At 44.2% G+C, this 22539-nt stretch overlaps 1 protein-coding gene across 1 annotated transcript in view; it reads right to left on the bottom strand.

Annotated features, from left to right (window-relative positions):
• The window catches only part of LOC146785466 (period circadian protein homolog 2-like), a 484700-nt gene that overhangs the window by 19519 nt on the left and 442642 nt on the right, over nt 1-22539 (bottom strand). The window lies entirely within an intron of this gene.

Raw genomic sequence — 22539 nt, 5'->3', positions numbered from 1 at the left:
GTCTCGTCGACGGGTGGAAAACCGGCGGACGGTCTTTCCGTCCGCAGGGGTCCCCCCTGCCATCGTAATAAGGCAGGGGGAAATGGTAGGTGGGCGGGGAGGAATGGCAGGCGGATCGCCACCGCCATACAGGCAGTGGCGATCTGCCTGCTATAGTAATAGACCCCTAATTATTTGACTAGGACGGATCATAAGCAGCAGATTTAAATTAAATATTGTTTAGAAGGTGTACAGCACAAGCGAGAAACAGAAAGAGGGTAGAGGGAAAAGACAGGCAAATTACAGTCCTCACCTTTAAGAATATGCCTAAGTTGTAACTGCAATGGTCGCTTACAATCCTGTTTTAATAATGTCAATGTTGATCGAAAGAAGCAAGGTCTAAAAACGAATAATATAATACCATAATTTAATATACATATGATAAAATTCATAAGCCAACAATGCTAAAAAGTGTATATAGATGAGGGAGAATAAATTAAACATATCACATTAACATTCATTAGCCAACCGTACTCTTAAATATAGTTGAGGGGGGCTTAGTTAGACATCTCAGGTATAACGCATAATGATTCCAAAAATAAGCTTACTTATCATAAATTTCATAAGCCAACAATGCTTTAAGTAATGGTGAGGGGCACTCAATTGAACAATTCATATTAAATTTCATGTGCCAACAGTACTCTTAAATTCGGCGAAGGGAACTAAACATTTCATACATAACTCAAATTGAGTCTAAAAAGAAGCTTACCAAATAACAAGATCTGTTCAGCATAACAATAGGATCGAACGCACCAAAGTCATATCAGTGGGATGGTACCCCTAATCGTTATTGAATCACGTCCAATTCGCACCGCCTACAGTGATAAACATAAAACAAATGGGTAGTCATTGTATATTCACTACGCTAATCGTAAAACAATCTCCTAATTCAATAAGTAAAATTCATTACTAATATTCCCAATTTGCTCTAACCCAAACATAATTTATACCGTTTTAACCAGTTGTAACAATTAACCCATGGATTGCCCATGACTTATATCGCAATGGATTATAGGTCCGTTGATTTATTCTAAGAACAACCAGATGTCACTCACACAAAAAGGGAGGACATAGGTACCTGTACTCCCAACCTGTATAGGCAATTCCATCCCCTACTCACGCGGCGTATTTCACAAGGGATTATGGGTCCGTTAGTTTATCTTAGAAACTGCCAGTACTTATTTAAAGAAGAAGGTGAACACATATACCTTTATTCCTAACCCAAAACGTATTTAACTTGATCAGTAGTGATATCTAGCATTTATAATAAACGATCTTTAGAGACAAAAAGAAATCCTTCAGTCCTAGCGGGCCACACAAACTTATTTGAAACAACCTTCCTAAAATCACCCAAAACCGAACCAGCATAGCCCCTCCACATCTCCAAGTTGAAACATACCTTGATAAGCAAGCCACGTCTGACATCAAATGCGCGATTTGTATCGAATTTTAGCGATCCTTATATACCCATATAATTGCGGCTAATTAGCAACACCTGTCCAACTAATAGCTGGTCTGTCTGAATGTTCAACAGAAATCGCGTCACCATCAGCGCCATATTGGAGGTAGGCGTTGTGGCTACCATTATTACAATGCAAAAAACGCGTCCCTGTCAGCGCCATAATGGAAGTACTAGTTGTTGCCACCAGTATTACAATGCAGTTCTGTACTCCGCATTTAAGTAACCACATAAACAGCAACGCTGTTTTCGAAGAAGAGAGGGAAGTCCTTATAATTTTTAAAATAATCCCTGTACATATACTCTCGATTTCTGCATGTGTATTAAAGCGACGTCGGCAATAAGGTAGATCTCAACTAACAATTTGCCAATATGGCTTAACCCGCGCCTCGTTCCAAGTACTTTAAAACTAAAATATGCTGTATCTCTAAATGTCCAACAAAAATCGCATCACTGGTCGCGCCATATTGGAGGTAGAAGTTGTCATTACCAGTATCGTAATGCAGCTCTATACGCCGCATTTAGGAGACCCCATAACCAACAGCGACATATTACAACGGGAAATTGAAGTCCTTATGAGATCTAATAATCCCTGTACATATATGGAAAGTTGTTATATTCAACTGCAATTATACACATATGGAAAGTTATTAAATTCAACCGCAATTATAGAATTACAACTCACTCGATCTCGGTGTAGGTAATTAAAGGGACGTCAGCAATAAGATAGATTTTTTTTTAAAACCATTAATCAATATGGCTTAACCGTCACCTTGGTTCAAATAGCTTTTCAAACTACAATACCCAACATCCTTTCTTTATGAAATCATAACCACAACTTTGTTTGCCCGTATCGTTCAATGAGCGCCATATTGGAAGAGTCTAAAAATGTACTCATCATGTGTAGTGCCAAGCACATTAACATGATAGAAAAATGAGGGGATACATTTCTTATGTCCATAGATACTTGTTTATTTACACATACAATCAATGCCCTGTGACAAACACATAGAATTAGTCACCTAGTTGCCGAGAGTCACCGCAACTATACTTTGTGGCTCGAGTCACTAATGGTCATACAGAGATGCATCTAGTCCATGCTCACCCCTCCACTGAATCGAACAATTAGCGAAACTGTATTTGCTTCCTAAATATGCATATCGTATGTGCCTCCATCAAAAAGAAAAATATCAATAGCCACATGCCAGGCTAAACTAGTATTATGAGGAAAGGAAAGGGAGACAATACACCCAAACCAATCTACATCTGAGCTCTGGCTTAAATCTATAATAATATAAAACCTAATTATACATGACAAGTGCCATCAGCCAAACTATAGCCACAACAATAAAATATTTCATCAGTGGATTACTACGAACAGAGAAACAAAATCAAGAAATAAGAAAATTAATGTATTTCGCCAGTTGATTATTACGAACCAAAGGACAGAATCAGACAATAGAAAAAGTGATTGTTCAACAGGAAAAAGGAACTGTATCAGAGAAAAAGAAAATATATACTCTACAGGATAAGGGAGCTGAGTGAGCATACATAATAATAACTATCAGTCAAAATTACCCAAGTGCACATAATAAATGCCATTAGTTGAATTCCACAGTGAGATGCAAGTCTCCTGCCAGTTTCTTATTATAAACAGGAAGACAAAATCAGAGAAAGGACATAATTAGCGTTACATTGAGGGTGAAAGGACTTGATCCGTATAAATAAAACTTCCTGACAGTTTAACATTATATACAGGAAGACAAGATCCATTAGTAGACACCAATTTAGTTTAAGAAATAATGAAATTCCATATCTGTGTTGTTGTCCAGACTAATAGCACAAAGTCTACATATCCATTTCGCCTCTTTTTGTCCAGAATTAGTTCCCTACTCCCACCTCTTCTGTTTGATGGGACATGTTCTATTCCATGGAAGCAAAGTGCACAATCAGCTATATGTTGTTGCTTGTAATGCTCCGCCATTGGATATTTTATATCACCTTTTTGGATGGCTCGGCGGTGTTCTTGAATTTTGAGCTTTAAGCTGCGGACCGTGCTTCCTACATATATCATCTGGCAACCACAGCTTGTGAATAAGTACTAACAGTTTCTAAAATAAACTAATGGACCCATAATCCCTTGTGATATACGCCGTGTGAGTAGGGAATGGAATTGCCTATACAGGTTGGGAGTACTGGTACATATGTCCTCCCTTTTTGTGTGAGTGACAGCTGGTTGTTCTTAGAATAAATCAACAAACCCATGATCCATTGCGATATAAGTCTTGGGCAATCCATGGGTTCATTGTTACAACTGGTTAAAACTGAATAAATTATGTTTGGGTTAGAGCAAATTGGGAATATTAATAAGGAATTTTACTTATTGAATTAGGAGATTGTTTTACGATTAGCGTAGTAAATATACAATGACTGCCCATTTGTTTTATGTTTATCACTGTAGGCGGTGTGCATTGGACGTGATTCAATAACGATTAGGGGTACCATCCCACTGATATGACTTTGGTGCGTTCGATCCTATTGTTATGCTGAACGGGTCTTACTATTTGGTAAGCTTAATTTTAGACTCCATTTGAATTATGTATGAAATGTTTAGTTCCCTTCGCCGAATTTAAGAGTACTGTTGGCACATGAAATTTAATATGAGTTGTTCAATTGAGTGCCCCTTACCATTACGTAAAGCACTGTTGGCTTATGAAATTTATAATAAGTAAGCTTATTTTTGGGGTCATTATGAGTTATACCTGAGATGTCTAACTAAGCCCCCCTCACCTATCTTTAAGAGTACGGTTGGCTATTGAATGTTAATGTGATATGTTTAATTAATTCTCTCTCATCTATATATACTTTTTAGCATTTTTGGCTTATGAATTTTATCATATGTATATTAAATTATGGTATTATAATATTCGTTTTTAGACCTCGCTTCTTTTGATCAACATTGACATTATTAAAACAGGGTGGTAAGCGGCCATTGCAGTTATAAGTTAGGCAAATTCTTAAAGGTGAGGACTATAATTTGCCTGTCTTTTCCCTCTACCCTCTTTCTGTTGCCTCCCTTGTGCTGTACACTTTCTAAGCAATATTTAATTTAAATCTGCTGCTTATGTTCCGTCCTAGTCAATTAATTAGTCTCTGTGCGCAGGGATCTGACACTATATAACTAAGATTCAATCTATAAAACGAGGTCATAATTAAAAGTGTGACATTGGAGACAGTGAATACGACTAGGTGGTGAAATAATGTCAAATGTGTAATAACCTATATTCAAATAATCATAAATAAGTGTTCAAAAATGTGGTTTGTCTGTGATATTATTAAGTTTTGTTTGTGATAATTTTTTTGTATAACATTTTTTGGTAATTATGTTTTTTTTTTTTATATGTATGAAATTGTAATAGATTGTATGTATGTAGTCTGTCAAAGTGTTATGGTTCTGTATGCCTTATATATATGTTTTGTGTTACTTTATCTGCAGCCCTGAAGAAGTTGTCCTGGCAGTTTGCCAATTGGAACGAAATGTGTTGACTGCTTCTTTTTAGAGAAATGCATAGCTTGAAATGATAATCAAGGATTAAAAGAAACTGTAAAGAGACTCAAAGGCTTTTTGTTCACGTGCACTGCTCTTTGAAAAGGTTATTTCAATTTAGGCAATGCTCTCACTGGTTGTTCTGTCACAACTGTGTTAGCTGTCTTCTCAAAGTAGTAACTGCTCTCAAGGCCGTTAGCAATCCGCATTTTGGAAGTGGTCCTCTGCCTTTTTTCAGTTCTGCCTCCAGTGTCAGCCTCATCAGAGATTCATTGAATCTCTGATCACCCGTAGATGCTATACATTTTCCTCTCACCAAAGACTTGAAGGCATTACAAACCATATTCTTCTGTGCCTTACACAATTAAAAGTATTCCTCAATTTGATTTCCAACATCTGACTCACATACTCACATATAGTACCTTTAATCAGGTGAGTATCAAATCGCCAGCTGTATATTTTTTTTACCCTTTCGACAATATTGAAGTCCCAGAACACTGAAGCATGGTCCGATATTAGCCATCAAATTTACCTCTATATTATCTGTACTGTCTAGTAACACATCTGGGCTCCTTATTACATCTACCTTTGAGTAGGAGATATGGCTATGTGAGAATAAGTATAGGTGTTTTCCATTTGGTGTTTGCTTCTCCATATTTCTAAGACTCGAATACCAATAATGCTTGTATTAAGGAATGGAACATACCAATGCTCAAGTTTTTGATAAGAAAATATTATTCTGTTGACAAATCTTTGTCACCATTAAAATCTTTTAACCAGAAGAGTTTGCTGTTTATTTTGTCTTTATCTATTTCTAAAAAGTGACCTATGTATCTATCTTGGCTGGACTGGGGACTAGGGAAGAGACCAGTGTCACTAATCTATCTGCCCAACGATCATAATACATCTCCCCTACATGGTGTCCCTCACCACCTCCTCAATTTTAAACGAAATATTTTTGTGAATTGCTATCATCAAACAATGATTTGTGCATCATCCGCATATGGCATTATTTGGAACCCAAAGAAATGGATGAATAAGGCAAGCACGGGTATATAGATATTGAATAGAGTGGGGCTTGAACAGGAGCCTTGTGGACTGCCAAAGGGAATAGGAAGAGATGAACAAGAAGCGTAGCATCCAGGAGTGCCCGGCTTTCCTTCTTAATGGTGTTGAATAACGTATGCCCTCCTTTTCATTTGAAACTCCAAGGCAAAAGAGAAAGCCATCTGCATCATGACTGCAGCTTTTTCAGCTACCTCATCACCGTTTGTAGAGTCCTCACTTGTTCTGTGTGGCTTGTGACAAATCTTCATACAATTAGATCTGGCATCCCTCAAAGTCTATTGTGTCAGAATATATGGCTTCACATATTATTTTCTGCTTGAGTGTTCACAAGGCTAATATCACTGAGATGTACATCAGTCATGAACTTGCTGAAGATCATAAAGGCCCCACTCTTACAAGTTATTTGTCTCGTTGCTCCTTTCACTGAGGGAATGCTTGAACAAGTTTCATACAAACAGCTCCTACATAATCTCTCTAAAGTGATTCTTTCACATCTCTATTTCTTATATTGTCCCTTCTATACCTGTCTTCAAGATCATCACAGTTATCTTGGAGCACTTTGAGTCTGACTGCTATTGCAGAAGTTGTAGATTGTGTTTTGTCTGGTATCACGTTACTTTTTGCTAGGGCCTCTTCATTCTAATTTTCTTCATCACCTATATCTTGTACGTTCTTTGAGTGGTCACACTACAGACTTAAATTCAGCCTTTTGTGGTCAGCAGTTGCTCAGCGGAGGATTTAATTAACTTATCTTGGAGGACAGCAAGGCATGATTGCAAATCTTCCTTTACGTGTGGGGGCACATCACACTTTCTTGTTCACATTATGTTTTGAGCCCTTCCCCATTTGTTGGTATTCAAGAACTTTTTAGATGTTTCAATACTTTTCACAGCAACCATGGTAATCACACAGCGGTTTCCCTAGTCCCACCTTCCTCAAACAGCAATGATATACTCTCTGTGAAATTGTCAAATAAGTGTGATTTAAAATGAGGCCCTCATCCGTTTTTGTTCAGCATCTCCTATAATAAATGGACCAATAACCTCCCACATTGGTTACTGTATGAGCAGTTTTTCCTACATAAAGCGGTGATCACTCAACATCTGCTTCAGGTAGTTAACGATCCCCATGTAAACCAAGAATTCAGTTCCCTGCCTGACAGGTGGTCTTCCTTTTCAACTTACTCTGGTCCACTGTGTCTGATGCTTGCTGTTTTCGTTAATAGATTGTCCCCTGGAGTTCTGCATATCTGTATTGCCTTTTTCCTTGCTACCTCTGTTTTACATGCTAGTTTGATGGCCAGGGCTCTGCTTGATGTTTAACAGGCTAGCACATTGGGTGTTAGTGCTGCTCATCTCCATGCTCACTCACCTGAGGCGAAGAAGGGCTCAGGTTTGTCTCACCCACACTTACTCCTACTGACCTCCTGGGCTTACCTCTCATAGTGGGCTCCGGCCTGTAGGCAGGACAAAATCATAATGATGTTTTCCTGGTAAGTTTGTTTAAGTTTTACTTTTCTTCAGTAAGGTCTGCAAACTTTAGTCATTCTTGCGAAGGTTCAAATCCCTAATTTTTCAAAAATATGTATTGGTAGTAAAACATCAACCATCCCTACTGGAAACCCTATTGGAAAGGATTTTTCACCGGACAATAATTTTTGGTAGATAACACTTTTGGGAGGTATTTTCATCAGATAATAAATGTTGGTACATAACACTTTTGGCAGATTGACTATGAAATGTGCAACATTATAAGAATTTTTCCCTTGACTGGCTGTGGACTCTCTTTACAACATTTGGTCATTTATAGACAAACAATGTTATATGTTCATTTGATTTATGGTAACCTTGGTATGCACAAATGTACTCTGAATGTAACAGTGGTGGCCCATGGCTAGTTATGCACTCATGCCCTGGCTCATTGATAAGTATATATGGGCCTTGGAAGAACTGTGGGTGGTACACTCCCAGGTTGCAAACAAATCACAGCATTAGATGTCACCATTAGCAAGTATGCCCATTTTCAGGTGTAAGAAAGTATCTGATTGCTGAGTAAACCAAAGGCACCTGGGGAACAACGAAAACTGTCAATATCATTGACCATGTTCCTGCAGTCACAGAACATGTCACAGTCATAGGCTCAAAAAAGAAGGATGCACATGTTTTCCTGGACAACCAACGTCAGGTAAATATCATACCCAGTCTGCAATGTGGAAGCCTGTATAAAGGTTGAGATGGTGTGGTTGAAGGGGTTTATAGTGCAGGAAGCAAGCAGACAGTATATGTCCAGTCCACACTGTGGTATGCAGCTCAACTGTGCTGTGTGACCCATACATAATAAAATACCTGTAAAGTTGATCATACTCTGAATCTGTGCACCTTTAACTGCATCAGTGGGCTCCCAACAGATTAAAAGACTGGATGTCCGAACTGTGACTCAAATGTGTAATCACACACTGGTATTGACTGCATCTGTGTGGATATTATAGTGAAGTGCTGGTGTTAAGAAGAAGGTCAGAAATGCCAATGTGTGCATTTTCCATCATGGGCCTATGCCAACCTATTTTAAAATGGAATCTGATTCTAAAAGTTTTAAGCATTTATAGATCTGCGAGCAGCATTTTTCGTAAAATGGAAGATAAATCTATTGATGAACTGTCTAGGTATAGTGAGTGGAAGATGTTGAATGAATCTCAGGCATATTTGAGACATTTGAACAAACAATATATGTCAAAGAGTAAAGTAATGGTGGAGCGTTACCATTTGGAGATGTACGAGGACAATTGGTTGGGGATGTTGCGTCTCCACTGCCTAATCAAGGACATATATGTGCATTTTAAAGTATGATGTGTATATTAAGATTCAACTCATGCTGTGGTGTAAAAGTGGTATGGGAAATAGTATGAAAAAAATGAGACTTCAAATCTGACGACATGTTTGATATGACTAAAAGAATAGACCCGGCCATGAGGTGGATGGAAATGCTAGATACGCATGTGAAGGAAGGTGAACGGAATGTACAAGTGATGAAAGATAAAAATCAATTGTTGATGCTGCGGAGAAGAAGGTGGAAAAGGAAAATCAGTCGGGAACCCCAAACTGTTTTTTTATTGCGCATATCCACATTGTTTTGTGAGTGACAGAGTGCTTCTAGGGGGGCATGTGAAGTATACGCTATGTGGTCGCAAAGGGCATTTACTGAGTTCTTATAAGAATGGACACAAAGGTAGTAGTATCAAATGGTATATGATGTGGGAGGTGTGTGTGTTAAAATGGTAAAAAGAGTAAAAATAGTATTGTCTGTGAAAGATTAAGAAGCAGAAATTGAACAACTTTTAGCACTTTGGTTTATGTAGTAGGAGAAGACATGCCTGGCTTTATCTATTCTAGTATGTTACATGCCATATTTTAAGAGGAAACGTTAAGTAAGATGCTTCTTGAGACAGCATGATTTTAAGAGAATTCTGTAATTTGCAGAGGCGCAGTTAGGAAACATTTCCAGCATAAAAATCAAGGCACATGAGCTCAAAATGAAAAGTGTAAATGTCTAAGAAAGAGGATTTGCTTTTAGGATTGTCTCAACAGAGGGATTGATGCATGGTGTTGGGCAATAATAGCTAAGAGATGGTACTACTAATCAATACACATTCAACTTCAGGGGGTTTCATTGTGACAGAGATATTTACCAGAATAAAATGAGACAGTTATTTTTTTTAATGTCATTGTGTACGCATGGCTTGGAAGATTCCGCTAAGACTATTTGAAGAGGGTTTGGGAAATTCTAGAAGAGAAATGTTCCACCTTAAACCAGGACTCCTTAGAATTCAAAATAGAAGGCTGTGTCTCACAAGAAAGCACTGATGGATTTCATAATGAAGGCAACAGACTAAGAGAATAAGGAACAGTTGGTAGATTTCATAGAAATATCACAATTTCCATTGAAACTTATAAACTGGGAGTCTTCATAGCATAACTGTTTAAGGACATTGATAAATGAGTAAGGTTTGTGTCATAAGTGTTATGTGGGAAGGATTTTGTACAGATGAGAAACAAACGGTATTATGGTGGTGGCAATGCTTTCAATGTTGGAGGCTCAAACACTAAACTGCGCTATGACCAATGCTTTATTTGAGCCGGTGGTTACCGGTGGAGGTCACAGCACTAATGTTTTGGCACTGGCACTATTTATCTGCATCCAGTATTTACAAGAGCAAGAGAAGAAAAAACAAACTAAGCTGAAAGACAGAGAAAGAGTTAAAAACTATCATAACTGGAGAAAGCAGGAACCTGCAAAAGTATATGAAGGGAACAGGAGTGTCTGGCAGTGGATTAAAGAGGCATGAGGTGGATTCATGACTACGCAGCCTTGATATTGGGCACGCCAACATTAAATTGCACTGGCCGTGGGCTTCTGAGCAGAGCTTTGGGCACTGACGCAAGTTCATAGGTACAGGGGCTGCACTGACTGACAGGATCAGCCACAAATAAAAGGGGGTGACTGTCTGGTTTATGTGAGTTAAGGGTGGGGGGTAAAATATTGTATTCAATAAATGAGGAAGAAGCCACTTTGTTATGATCACATCTAACAAAGGGGTATATTAAATATAGGGGGCATTCGGGCTATCACCACAGGGTTTGCATAGAGATTAATTGGAAGCTAAACATGCTTGTTTCCTACGTCTGGGCGAGAAAGGCCCTTAGAAATCAATACATAATAGGTTTTACTGCACCCTATGCACCACATCAAGCCAACCTAATAAATTATCAAAGATGTTAGAGGAGCAATGAGTGGAGAATTTAAGCCACACTTCATATATCATTCAGTCACCCCTTAAAATGATGATTTTGCCTTATGCATTGTTACATTTTGATGATGGCATAACCTACACCCACCAACAGTAAAGGAAATGCACAATAGTTGCACCTATGCTTTCTTCAGTGTCTGTGAAAAATTATCTTCCTGTACGTTTAAGTGCAGTTTGAAGCACTAAGATGAGGCGCTCGGAACGTGTGAACTTGAACGGTCACTACAACACAGGTTTCTGCGTTGTAGATTATATAACATTCATTCTCTGATTTGCATGGTATAAGTATTAACCTAGTAAATACTGTTATCCACACTGGATCCTGCAGTGCTATAAAGATGCAATAAAGTTAGTTTAGTTTTGAAATGGCTAATGCTGTAGACCGTGAGGCGATGTCTATTGGAATGGAGCAGTAACAGAACCTTCTATGAAGGTGTTCACACCTCCATAGAGAGCAGCGTGGATCTTTTTGATGCAGAGAACCCCCTAATCCCACTTTGCAATGGTTCTTATTTCCTTATGAATAGTGGGTTCATTTAATATTCCGCTATCATCTCCTTGAATCTATTTGCAACGTCTCTTCTCAATTACTGCTGGACTTCCCGATTTTCCAAAAGTATTAGTCAAGTTTACATTGCGCAGTTCAGTTCCCATTCTAAACAAACTAACTCTCTCTTTTACCAGAATCGGTTATTGCTTTTTCAGACATACATACTGCACCTTACTTTGAACGGCTAAAGAAATTTGACAGTCCATCCAAACTCTTTGCTGCAACAGGATGAATACTGTTGTAAAAGGTGTCTGATACTTTGGGTCACTCTCTGAGAGCTCCAGCATAATTCTAGTAGCTCTCTTCTGGACATTATAGGGAAGGAAAGTACTAAATTTGCTCTAGGAATGAAATGTGTGGTGTAAACTTATAAACCTCGCAGGATCTCAGGTTTGTGACACCTAAGACATTTTCACACACGCCTGCATACTTGCCGCTCTTCTTTGAGATGCTTCTCAGCATATCTGATGGTCATCTGGTCAATTCAAAAGCTACCAAACTGCTTCTGTGAGCACTTGCTGGCCTGAAGATGAATATGACATGGAATGGCAGCATGTGATGTCCACTGAGTTGTAAAAGTCCAGATGGTAGGCAGAGTAACTGCAGTGTGGACTTAAAACAGTGCTTATGCTGATCTAAAAGCAGAATGCAAAAAAGGAGTCAGAAAAAGGAATTCCTGATTTTTTATAGCAAGATGAATAAAAACTCTGCAGAGGAATGCGAGGCTGTTGAGACCCAGACTTGCAAGCAAGGTGTTCTGCTCCTTCATCATCAGAGGTAACCTTTGTCAGACTTCCAAGGTCTACTGACCCTTCCCCCCCTTTCCATCTTGTTACTGGGCTAGCCACTTTAATTTGATGAAATTGTCAAATGCGTACAGAATGCCTACAAGAGTAACAGTGGCATAACAAAGGTCCCCGCAGTGCAGAGGGCACCTCGTGCTTCAGGGTGCCCACACAATGAAGTAACCTGGCCTGAGAGCTTCTGAGTAAGTCCGGACATTGTAGGGGGCACACTCAAGTTTCATTAGGCCATTGAAGAGTGGCTTTACTTCGAAAGCAAACCAGGGCCATACTTTCCTCCCATCATCTTTGGAACAAGGTGGTCTAACGGGCCGAGTTGGTGGGGGTCACTGAAAGTACAACATCAAGTGTAATTACAGAGGAAATGGCAGAATTTTCTTTAGCTTGTACACAATTTTGAGTAGTGGCGATAGTCAGGAGCTTGTAGTCACAGGGATATGTTAACATTAATTATTTGACTCTTGTTTTCACAGTTTAATGCATGGCTTGGATCAACATCCCATGGAAGCATTCAATGGGATTAATGAGTGGCTTAAAGTCTTACTTCTGCAGACATGTGTGATAAGCCTTAAAATATGCAGTTTGTGATGTACCAATTTACTAATCTGATAGGAAGAATGAGTCAGATTCTAGTATCGTGATCATGGTTACAGCTCTATTGAATCTGTGTAGATAGAACTGTAGGCACGGTCAAGGCTCCACCTTACACTATAATAACAATGCCTTAGGTGAGACTGTTTACGTTCAATGTGTGAATTATTTCTCAGAGAGCTGAGTGCATAAGCAGGAAGGAAACACAACCTATAAGAAGCTAAAAATGCCTTATTACCTGAACAGCCACAAGTTGGTCTAGAAGTTGCTTTGTTCACTCTATGGTAAAAGCATAACTTCCTGCCTGTGCCTCTCAAAACTATCATTCTGGGCATAAAGGCAGGTACCGAGATGGTGAAACCTGATAATCCTAGTCCTACACTTCACTGAAGTGGCAGAAAAGATCTGTGAGCGGCATGCAGCTATCAAAAAGATTGAGAGGGGGCTGGATTCACTTTCACATAAAAAGTGAACCCCCATTAAAGCAAAGCTAGTTCCATACCAATGGGAGTAACAAAACTGGTGATATTCAATCACGTTTTGCCAATCACTTCTAATGATATTTGCCATGGTACTGACAACAGTCTGCCTGAACTTGGGTTGATAATTATTTGTAAGGGAATACTAGTATATAAAAACTCATGATCTATTCTTTAGGAGGGAATACAACAGCTAACTATGGCAGGTTAATCTAATTCTCCTTATGCTGTTCCAAAGACGAAGGGGAGCTTGTGACTTTATTTGTGGGAGAGGTGTCAATATCTGTCTTTATTGTTTCAAATATTTTTCTCTCTAAACCATACTACTAAACCCAGAGTCTACAAAATGACAGAACACATTTAACTGAAGGATTTCAGTGTCCAGTTGTGTTTCTTTTTCTTTAGTATTATTTCTCAATACGGCTTATGTTTGCACCCTTTTGACATGATATTCTTTCTACTAAGGTTGTTGATACTCTTCCTTTTTCTCAGATGGCACAAGTTTTGATGTTGAGCTCTATCCGCTTTCTTGAGGATGAATTTATATCTAGCCAACGTCCCATTACTGCAGTTGCAGCATCATAAGAACAAAAATGTTGACAAAGTAACACCTCGCTGAAGGGCTATGTAAGAACAACGAAATATCGATTTTAATCATAGAAATCTGACATTTTTCTCAATATTTCAATTATTCCTGTTGTGCAATAAATGGATTGAAAATGTAAGCAATAGTATTTTATCTAAATTGTTGTCTATAATTGATATTAGTACTTGGATTGGAACTTTGGCAGATGACCAGCCAATCAGAATGCCCCATTTGCTGGTTCTAGCTACTGATGTAGGTTCCCTATCAAGGATCTTCCTATGGCTGCCATCTCCCAGTCTGTTCTTCCACTGTGCTCTGGCAGAATCATTCCTCTCAGCTCCTTTCTGAGCACAGCCCTTGGTTGTTTTTTTAACTTCAACACGGGGAACGCATTGGGAGCTTGAGCTGTAAATTAGTGAAGTACGGATTCCTCAGCACAGCACCACTTCTCGGTTTCTCTCGATAGGGGTCAGTAGGACCCTTCTGTGTCTTTTTTTATGTTTCTTCCAAGCTCATATTCCACTGCCCGGCTCCTCCTTCCCTTGTCTCACTGAGGAAAAATGTGAGCCTGATCGCCTCAGAGCAGGCAGAAAAAACAAATATACCTATTGTTATTACCTTACTTTTATGTGGCTGCTTGAGCTCGCTATTCAGGGGGGAAGGTTACGGATCCGTCTGTCAAGAGCTACTGACTGAGTTACTGTTCCCGCTTCACTTCTGTTTTTTTAGGTGGCAGTGCTAATAACCTTATCATGAAACATATATGATGTAATAATTAGGAGAAAAAAATACTTTTTTGCTATATTTTTTTCTTAAATTGTTTGCTTGTTCATAGGAGAATGCAACTACAATAACAAGATTTTGGTTTCCTATAAATCCAGCATCGAGAAAGGTAAATGAGTACTGTTAGAGTCGGGGATCTCTGGTTGGCGCAAGGTTGCCCTTGTGTCAAGCAGGAACCCTCTCCTCCACGTCAGGGCGCAGGATAACCCCTCGCGAATGACCCTTGCTCACCCTCTAGGTGCGTGGCGTGAGCAGCCAAGGCGATTCCTCAGGCGTTGTTGGTTAAGCACTTACAATCGTACACACAGTAAATACATCAATCCCCCCAGAAACGGACACCAGACTTGGATATATATAAAAATACGATTCTTTATGTAAAAATAAGGTATGTATATCTCAGCAGACTTATCACAAGACCAATAACGTTTTCGCTATGCCACCAAGTTATACAGCAGGCAAATGTTCTTGGCTCGTTGTTTCAAATGGATACTTTGTAGGCTCTTTACTTGTAGTTCCAGTACTCACAGGGATCGACTCCTGGGAACGGGGAAATAAGGCGTTGCGGGCCCCGAGCCCGATACTGGAACTTCCTTCGTGATGTGGAGAGTCGGCACAGGTCGGTGCGACTCTCAGCTTGGGAAGTGTTCTTGGGTCCTCAATCAGCAGGTGTGGGCAAGTAGGCAGGCGCGGCCCGCGACCCTTTAGCACGGCGGTGCCGGAGGGTCTCCACAGCGGGGGCGGCGCGGCCTGAGGTGTCCGAGGATAGCGAAGCGGGGCCACAGGGCACAGTCAGTGCAGCTGGGTGACCCGGCGTAGATCACAGTCGTCGGACGGCTTCCGGCAGGAGGGGTGATAGCGCGGTCAGCGCGCTCCAGTAGCAGGCGGTGACAGGGATGCAGGCGGCCTGGCCCGGGGACAGAGAGCGGCTCGGGACGGAGCGGGGCTCTCACGGGTTGGCGGCAGGCGAGCTTCTGAGTGTCACGGCCCTAGGAGGGGCGATGAGGGGCGCAGTCTCTTTTCCAGCGGGATGCACACACGGCTCGAATGGGAGGACGAGCAAGAGCACCGAGAACCCACTGTTCCTGGGGTTCAGTTCAGGGGGCAAGCTCAGATCAAGCCCTTGGAGAATGTTCAAGCACAAAGTAGCAAAGTCTTTTCAGTAAGTCTCTTCCTCTCCTCTCTCAGCAAGGCAAGCAGCAGGCCAGCTCCTCCGGCGTCTTCTTCTCCTTCTAGTCGGGCAGAGGTCCTTTGTGGTAAACAGGATTCTGATTTCTTAGGAGCCAGGCTCCTACTTTTATACCATGATTCTTTTGTTCTTGAGCGCCAGGGGGCCTAGGCCTGGCTCAGTCCAGTTCTGGAGCACTTTGTTATTGTGGCTCTGCTCTTTCCTTTCAGCAGCAGGGCAGAGACATCAGCCGCCCCACAGGGGGTGGCGCCGGCTTTGTGGTGGCAGAGCACAGGTCTATTCAAGAGTCAAGGTGTACTCCTCCCACCCATCCAGGTGTAATCTCTCTACCCACCACCTGGCAGCCAACCTGTCTCTGGGGATTCCCCAACCCTGCTCCTTACTGTTGCTGGGCAGAACACACACACATACAGCAGAGGCGGACTGAGATGGTCAGGTCAGTAAATACTAACTTTCTAAAAGTAGTATTTACAAACCCAGGATATTAAAATAAACTTGACTACAAGAAGTATTTTATTATTCTGAGTTCAGGCATACTAAACTTGACATTCTACCATGCTCTCTGAGTCCACTGGGGTCACAGCGTGTAGTGACTCCAGCAGCCCATTCTGGCCTATGGAGAGTAGGTAGCCTTCAATAGTGAAGAACGAAAATGGCGGTAATTCACTACTAAGACATGCCACACACATCAGGGCATGTCCTACCTTATGCCTACAATGCACCCTGCCCTTGGGCCTACCAGAGGGGTGGCTAATATGTAGGTAAGGGAAGTTTTAGGGACTGGCAAGTGGGGGCACTTGCGCAGTCAGCGCGACGGTCCCGGACCGCGCACAGGGTCTGCGGTGGCAGACCCTAGACACATTTTACAAGGCCGCTTCTGTGGGTGGCGCAACCAGCGCTGCAAGCCCACCAGCAGCATTGGCATTCACAAGCCCTGGCACCCCTGGTGCACTCTACTGGGGACTGACAGTGAATCCAATAAACCAATCATGGACATCAATTACAGGTACACTTTACCTAGGGAGCACTTGCACTGCGGCACGGATTAGCCGTGGCGCAGTGCCCTGAGCGGACAACACCAGCAAAACAATCGAGGCACACCATCAAAAAGTGGAAGGGAAACTCACGCCAAGGTGCCAGGTCTAACACGTGTCCCCTCCAGCTGAAATGTGGGGAGAACTACCCTTGCCCAGGGGGTTCCTCGTCACTAAGGCGGAAATACCTGGACAGACCGTCAGCGTTGGCGTGATCTGTACCAGGACGGTGTTCCACCGTAAAGTCCATACCCTGTAGGGAGATGGACCACCTCAACAGCTTCGGGTTTTCACCCCTCATTTGCATCAACCATCTGAGGGGCCTGTGGTCCGTCTGAACCCGGAAGTGAGACCCAAACAAGTAGGGTCTTAGCTTCTTCAGCGCCCAGACCACAGCAAACGCTTCTCGCTCAATTGCACTCCACCTACTTTCCCGTGGAAGTAACCTCCTACTGATGAAGGCTACGGGTTGGTCCCAGCCCTCCTCAGTCATCTGTGAGAGAACAGCCCCCACACCATGCTCGGAAGCGTCTGTCTGGACTAGGAATTCCTTGGAGAAGTCAGGGGCCAAGAGCACGGGCGCCGTGCACATGGCAGTCTTCAGGGTGTCGAAAGCTTTCTGACAGGTGTCAGTCCAAATCACGTTCCTGGGCTGCTTCTTCGAAGTCAGCTCTGTCAAGGGGGCAACGATCGTTCCATAGCCCTTGACAAACCTCCTGTAGTACCCAGTGAGCCCCAGGAAGGCCCTCACTGCGGTCTGCGTCTTGGGGGGTTCCCAAGCCAGGATGGTCTCAATTTTGGGTTGCAAGGGTGCCACCTTGCCACTCCCCACTTGGTGTCCCAAGTACACCACGGAACCCTGCCCGATCTGGCACTTGCTTGCCTTGATCGTGAGGCCTGCTCGGCGCAGCGCCATCAACACTTCCCAGAGGTGGCGCAGGTGTTCAGGCCAGGTGGCACTGAACACTGCGATGTCATCTAGGTAGGCGGCACTGAACGCATCCAGCCCAACCAGTACCTGGTTGACCAACCTCTGGAAGGTGGCAGGGGCATTCTTCATTCCAAATGGCATGACTCGGAACTGGAAGTGCCCATCTGGTGTAGAGAATGCGGACCTCTCTTTGGCCCCATCGGTCAAGGCGATCTGCCAGTACCCAGACGTTAAATCAAACGTACTGAGGAACCGGGCAGCCCCCAGCCGATCAATGAGCTCATCAGCTCTGGGGATGGGGTGCGCGTCAGTCTTCGTGACTGAATTGAGTCCTCTGTAGTCCACACAGAACCGGAGTTCAGGTGTGGCTCCCGGCGCAGCAGCCTTTGGGACCAAGACCACGGGGCTGGACCAAGGACTGCTGGAGGACTCAACCACCCCTAGCGCAAGCATTTTGGAGACCTCCTCCTTAATGCAAGCTCTGACCCTGTCAGTTACCCTGTAAGCCTTGTGCTTCACGGGTAAGCTGTCTCCTGTGTCCACATCATGGACGCACCAATCTGTGACACCAGGAACCAGGGAGAATCGGTCGGAAAATTGTCCCAGCAAGTGGCGGCAGTCTTCCTGTTGTTCGGGCGTCAGGGTGGGTGAGAGGTTAACTCCATCCACTGACCCATCTTTCTCAGAGGCCACTAAGAGGTCAGGGAGAGGCTCGGTCTCCTCTTCCATTCCATCATCAGTGGCCAGCAGCATGCCCACTTCGGTCCTCTCTAAGTGGGGCTTAAGGCGGTTAACATGTAGGACCCTCAAAGGGTTCCTGGGAGTCTGCATGTCCACCAAGTAGGTGATAGGACTTTTGCGCTCCACAACCTCAAATGGACCTGTCCACTTATCCTGAAGTGCACAAGGCTCCACTGGGGCCAAGACCCACACCTTTTGTCCAGGTTGAAGCTCTACCAGAGTGGCATTCCGGTCGTACCACCGCTTCATCTCCTCCTGGCTGGCTTCCAGATTTGCCTCAGCAAGTTTCCTGAAACGCCGAGTCTGGTTTCGGAAGGCCAGCATGTAACTATATACATTCTGGGGAGGTTTCCTGGGAGATTGCTCCCAGCCTTCCTTTACCAAACTCAGAGGTCCTCTTACCGGGTGACCATACAGAAGCTCAAAGGGGCTGAATCCTAGAGACTTCTGCGGCACCTCTCGGTAAGCGAAGAGCAGGCATGGCAAGAGGACGTCCCACTTACGCCTCATTGGACCGTCCAGGCCCATGATCATGCCTTTGAGGGTTCGGTTGAATCTCTCAACCAACCCATTTCCTTGGGGGTGGTAAGGAGTGGTGAACTTGTAAGTTACCCCACACTCCTTCCACAGGGATTTCATATATGTGGATATGAAATTGGTCCCCCTGTCGCTCACCACCTCTAGAGGGAATCCCACTCGGGAGAAAATTCCCATCAGTGCCCGTCCCACCACGGGGGCCGTCACTGTCCTCAGAGGGATGGCTTCAGGGTACCGGGTGGCATGGTCCACCAAGACCAGGATGAACCTGTTGCCCAGGGCTGTCTTGGGGTCCAGAGGCCCCACAATATCAATACCCACTCGTTGGAATGGCGTACCGACCACAGGGAAAGGTTGCAGAGGAGCCTTGTGCTTCCCTCCGCTCTTACCACTTGCCTGGCAAGTCTGACAGGTTCTGCAGTAGGAATCTGAATTCTTATGCATTTGGGGCCAGTAAAAGTGGGTGACAAGCCTGTCATAGGTCTTGTCCATCCCCAAATGTCCTGCTAAAGGCACATCGTGAGCCAGCCCCAGTAGGAAGGTTCTGAACTTCTGGGGTACCACCAGCACACGGGCTGACCCAGGTTCAGCAGCCTTAGGCTCGGAATACAGGAGGTCACTCTCCCAGTACACGTAGTGTGTTTTGGCCTGAACACCATTGGCCTGGTCTGCAGCCTGCTGCCGCATACCCACGAGAGAAGGGCATTCTTTCTGCTCCCTGCAGAATTCCTCCCTGGAGGGACCTCCTTCTTGCTGCCAATGGGTCAGCTCAGGCAGATCTCCCAGTTCGGCAATCTGTTCCCCGGTAGGCTCCAGAGCATCCCCCTCAGGGTCTACTTCCTCCTGGGTCGTGGGAACTTCGGGGGCCGGTTTCCCGCGCCTCCTGCGCCTTCTCCCTAAGGCCGGTTCCTGGACCTCTCCCTCAGGCTCCAGGACCCTCTCAACACCCCTACTGGCTGCCATGGACCGGGTGGTCACGCACGCCCAGTCGGGTAGACCCACCATCCTTAGATGCGTGGTCTTCTCCACCTTTTCCCAAGGGGAACTCTCCAGGTCGTTCCCTAGCAGACAATCTACAGGCATGTCAGTCCTCACAGCGACTTGTAGAGTACCAGAGACCTCCCCCCACTCAAAGGGAACTTGAGCCATTGGACAACGACTCTCTACGTTGTCAGCATTGACAACCCTACAGTAGGCATTGGGTACAATCTGCTCTTGAGACACCAGGTGTTGCCTCACCGAGGTCACGCTGGCTCCGGTATCTCTAAGAGCCTCAACCTTCTTTCCATTGATGGTCACCACTTGCCCATATTTCTTAGTGTTAGAGGGCAGGTAGGTTACAGGGACCATCTCACTGTCTCCTAGCGAGACTAGGGTCATCTGCCCGGGACCCCCACCCTCCTGGACTGCTACTTCCTCCCCAAAGTTAACACTAGCTACTTGCCGGGGTGGAGCACCAGTGGGCGCGGTCTTACCAAACAGGCGACACTTAGGATCAGAGGCAATGTGACCCGGATCACCACACTTATAACAATTGAAGGGCCCCTTTGGAACAGGTCTACCTGTCGGGGCCCCGTTCTGCTGCGGGGGTGGGGGAGGCTGAGAACCCTTCTGCTGGTTCCCTTGGGAATTACTTTGGGGGCCTTTTTGGAACCCCTTCTGTTTACCCTTGTCCCCCCCACTCTTCTGCTGGGGACCCTGCCCACCCTTGGCGGAGTCTCCCACTTGACCCTTGTGGACCCTGGTGCTGAGCCAGCGGTCCGCCTCCTCAGCAAGCTTCCTCGGGTTGGACAGCTTGCTATCAATCAGGTGCTGGCGTAGCTCAGGAAAACATTGACTGGACAAGTGCTCCCATGCAATTAAATCAAGCAGCCCTTGATAATCACTCACTTTGCTACCCTTCACCCAACCATCCAGCGCTCTGCAGAAAAAGGTCACATATTCCACATACGTACTCTCAGGGATCTTCTTGGTCTCCCTGAACCTCTGTCTATATAGCTCAGGAGTTAACCCATACCTGGTCATTAAAGCTTCCTTCATATGGGGGTATGAGGTTTGGAGATCTAAGGGTAAATCTAACAGTGTGTCACGCCCTTCAGCAAGGAACCTTCCCCACAACCCCGCTCCCCAGTCTTTCTCAGGGACCCGGTGTGAGGACATGGCCACCTCGTAGGCCCTAAACCACTGCCCTATGTCATCCTTTCTGAAATACTCCTTTACTACATCTTTGGGGATGTACACCTTGGACTCTACCTGCGCTGGTGGAGTGCTGCCACCAGAAGGAGCGGTGTCCAAACTTTTCGCCTTCAGCTCCAACTCCTTCAATCTGATATCATGATCCATTTGGCGTTGTTGTGCCTCCAGGGCCAACTTCTGCTTTTCCATTTCCATCTGTCCTGCCAACTTTGCCATCTCCATTGCATGCGCCCTGTCTGCTGCCCTGTCTGCCAGCTCCTCTGGCGACCGGACTCTGCTGGGCTCCTCAAGGTTGTCGGGTGGAACGATGTCCCCCGCATTCCGTAGGTCTCGTGACTCCTTCCAGGCTCTCAACGCCTTGGTGTACTGGGGCTTCCTCTTGCATCCAGCATGGGGGACTCTGAATTGTACACTGTAGCCTTTCAATTGCTCCATCGTGTAGCCTTCCAGTCTCTCCCAATCCACCTCATCGATTCCAGAAATCACAGAGAGGGCCCTCCCAGCGGAGTGTGAGCCAGGCATGGTTGCAGTAATGGCAGATGTCTCAACAAAGTTCAACAATTACAAACCTGTGGCTGCGTTATTTGGTCTGCTCTCACTATCTGGTGATTAATAATTCACTGTATGCAAATTATAAGTGCAAATCCGAAATCCCAACCGCTGCCAACAATGTTAGAGTCGGGGATCTCTGGTTGGCGCAAGGTTGCCCTTGTGTCAAGCAGGAACCCTCTCCTCCACGTCAGGGCGCAGGATAACCCCTCGCGAATGACCCTTGCTCACCCTCTAGGTGCGTGGCGTGAGCAGCCAAGGCGATTCCTCAGGCGTTGTTGGTTAAGCACTTACAATCGTACACACAGTAAATACATCAATCCCCCCAGAAACGGACACCAGACTTGGATATATATAAAAATACGATTCTTTATGTAAAAATAAGGTATGTATATCTCAGCAGACTTATCACAAGACCAATAACGTTTTCGCTATGCCACCAAGTTATACAGCAGGCAAATGTTCTTGGCTCGTTGTTTCAAATGGATACTTTGTAGGCTCTTTACTTGTAGTTCCAGTACTCACAGGGATCGACTCCTGGGAACGGGGAAATAAGGCGTTGCGGGCCCCGAGCCCGATACTGGAACTTCCTTCGTGATGTGGAGAGTCGGCACAGGTCGGTGCGACTCTCAGCTTGGGAAGTGTTCTTGGGTCCT

This window comes from Triturus cristatus, chromosome 11 (assembly GCF_964204655.1).
Source record: "Triturus cristatus chromosome 11, aTriCri1.1, whole genome shotgun sequence".
NCBI lineage: Eukaryota > Metazoa > Chordata > Amphibia > Caudata > Salamandridae > Triturus > Triturus cristatus.
The sequence above is the reverse complement of the archived record's forward strand: the minus strand, read 5'-3'. Positions and strand labels throughout refer to the sequence as shown.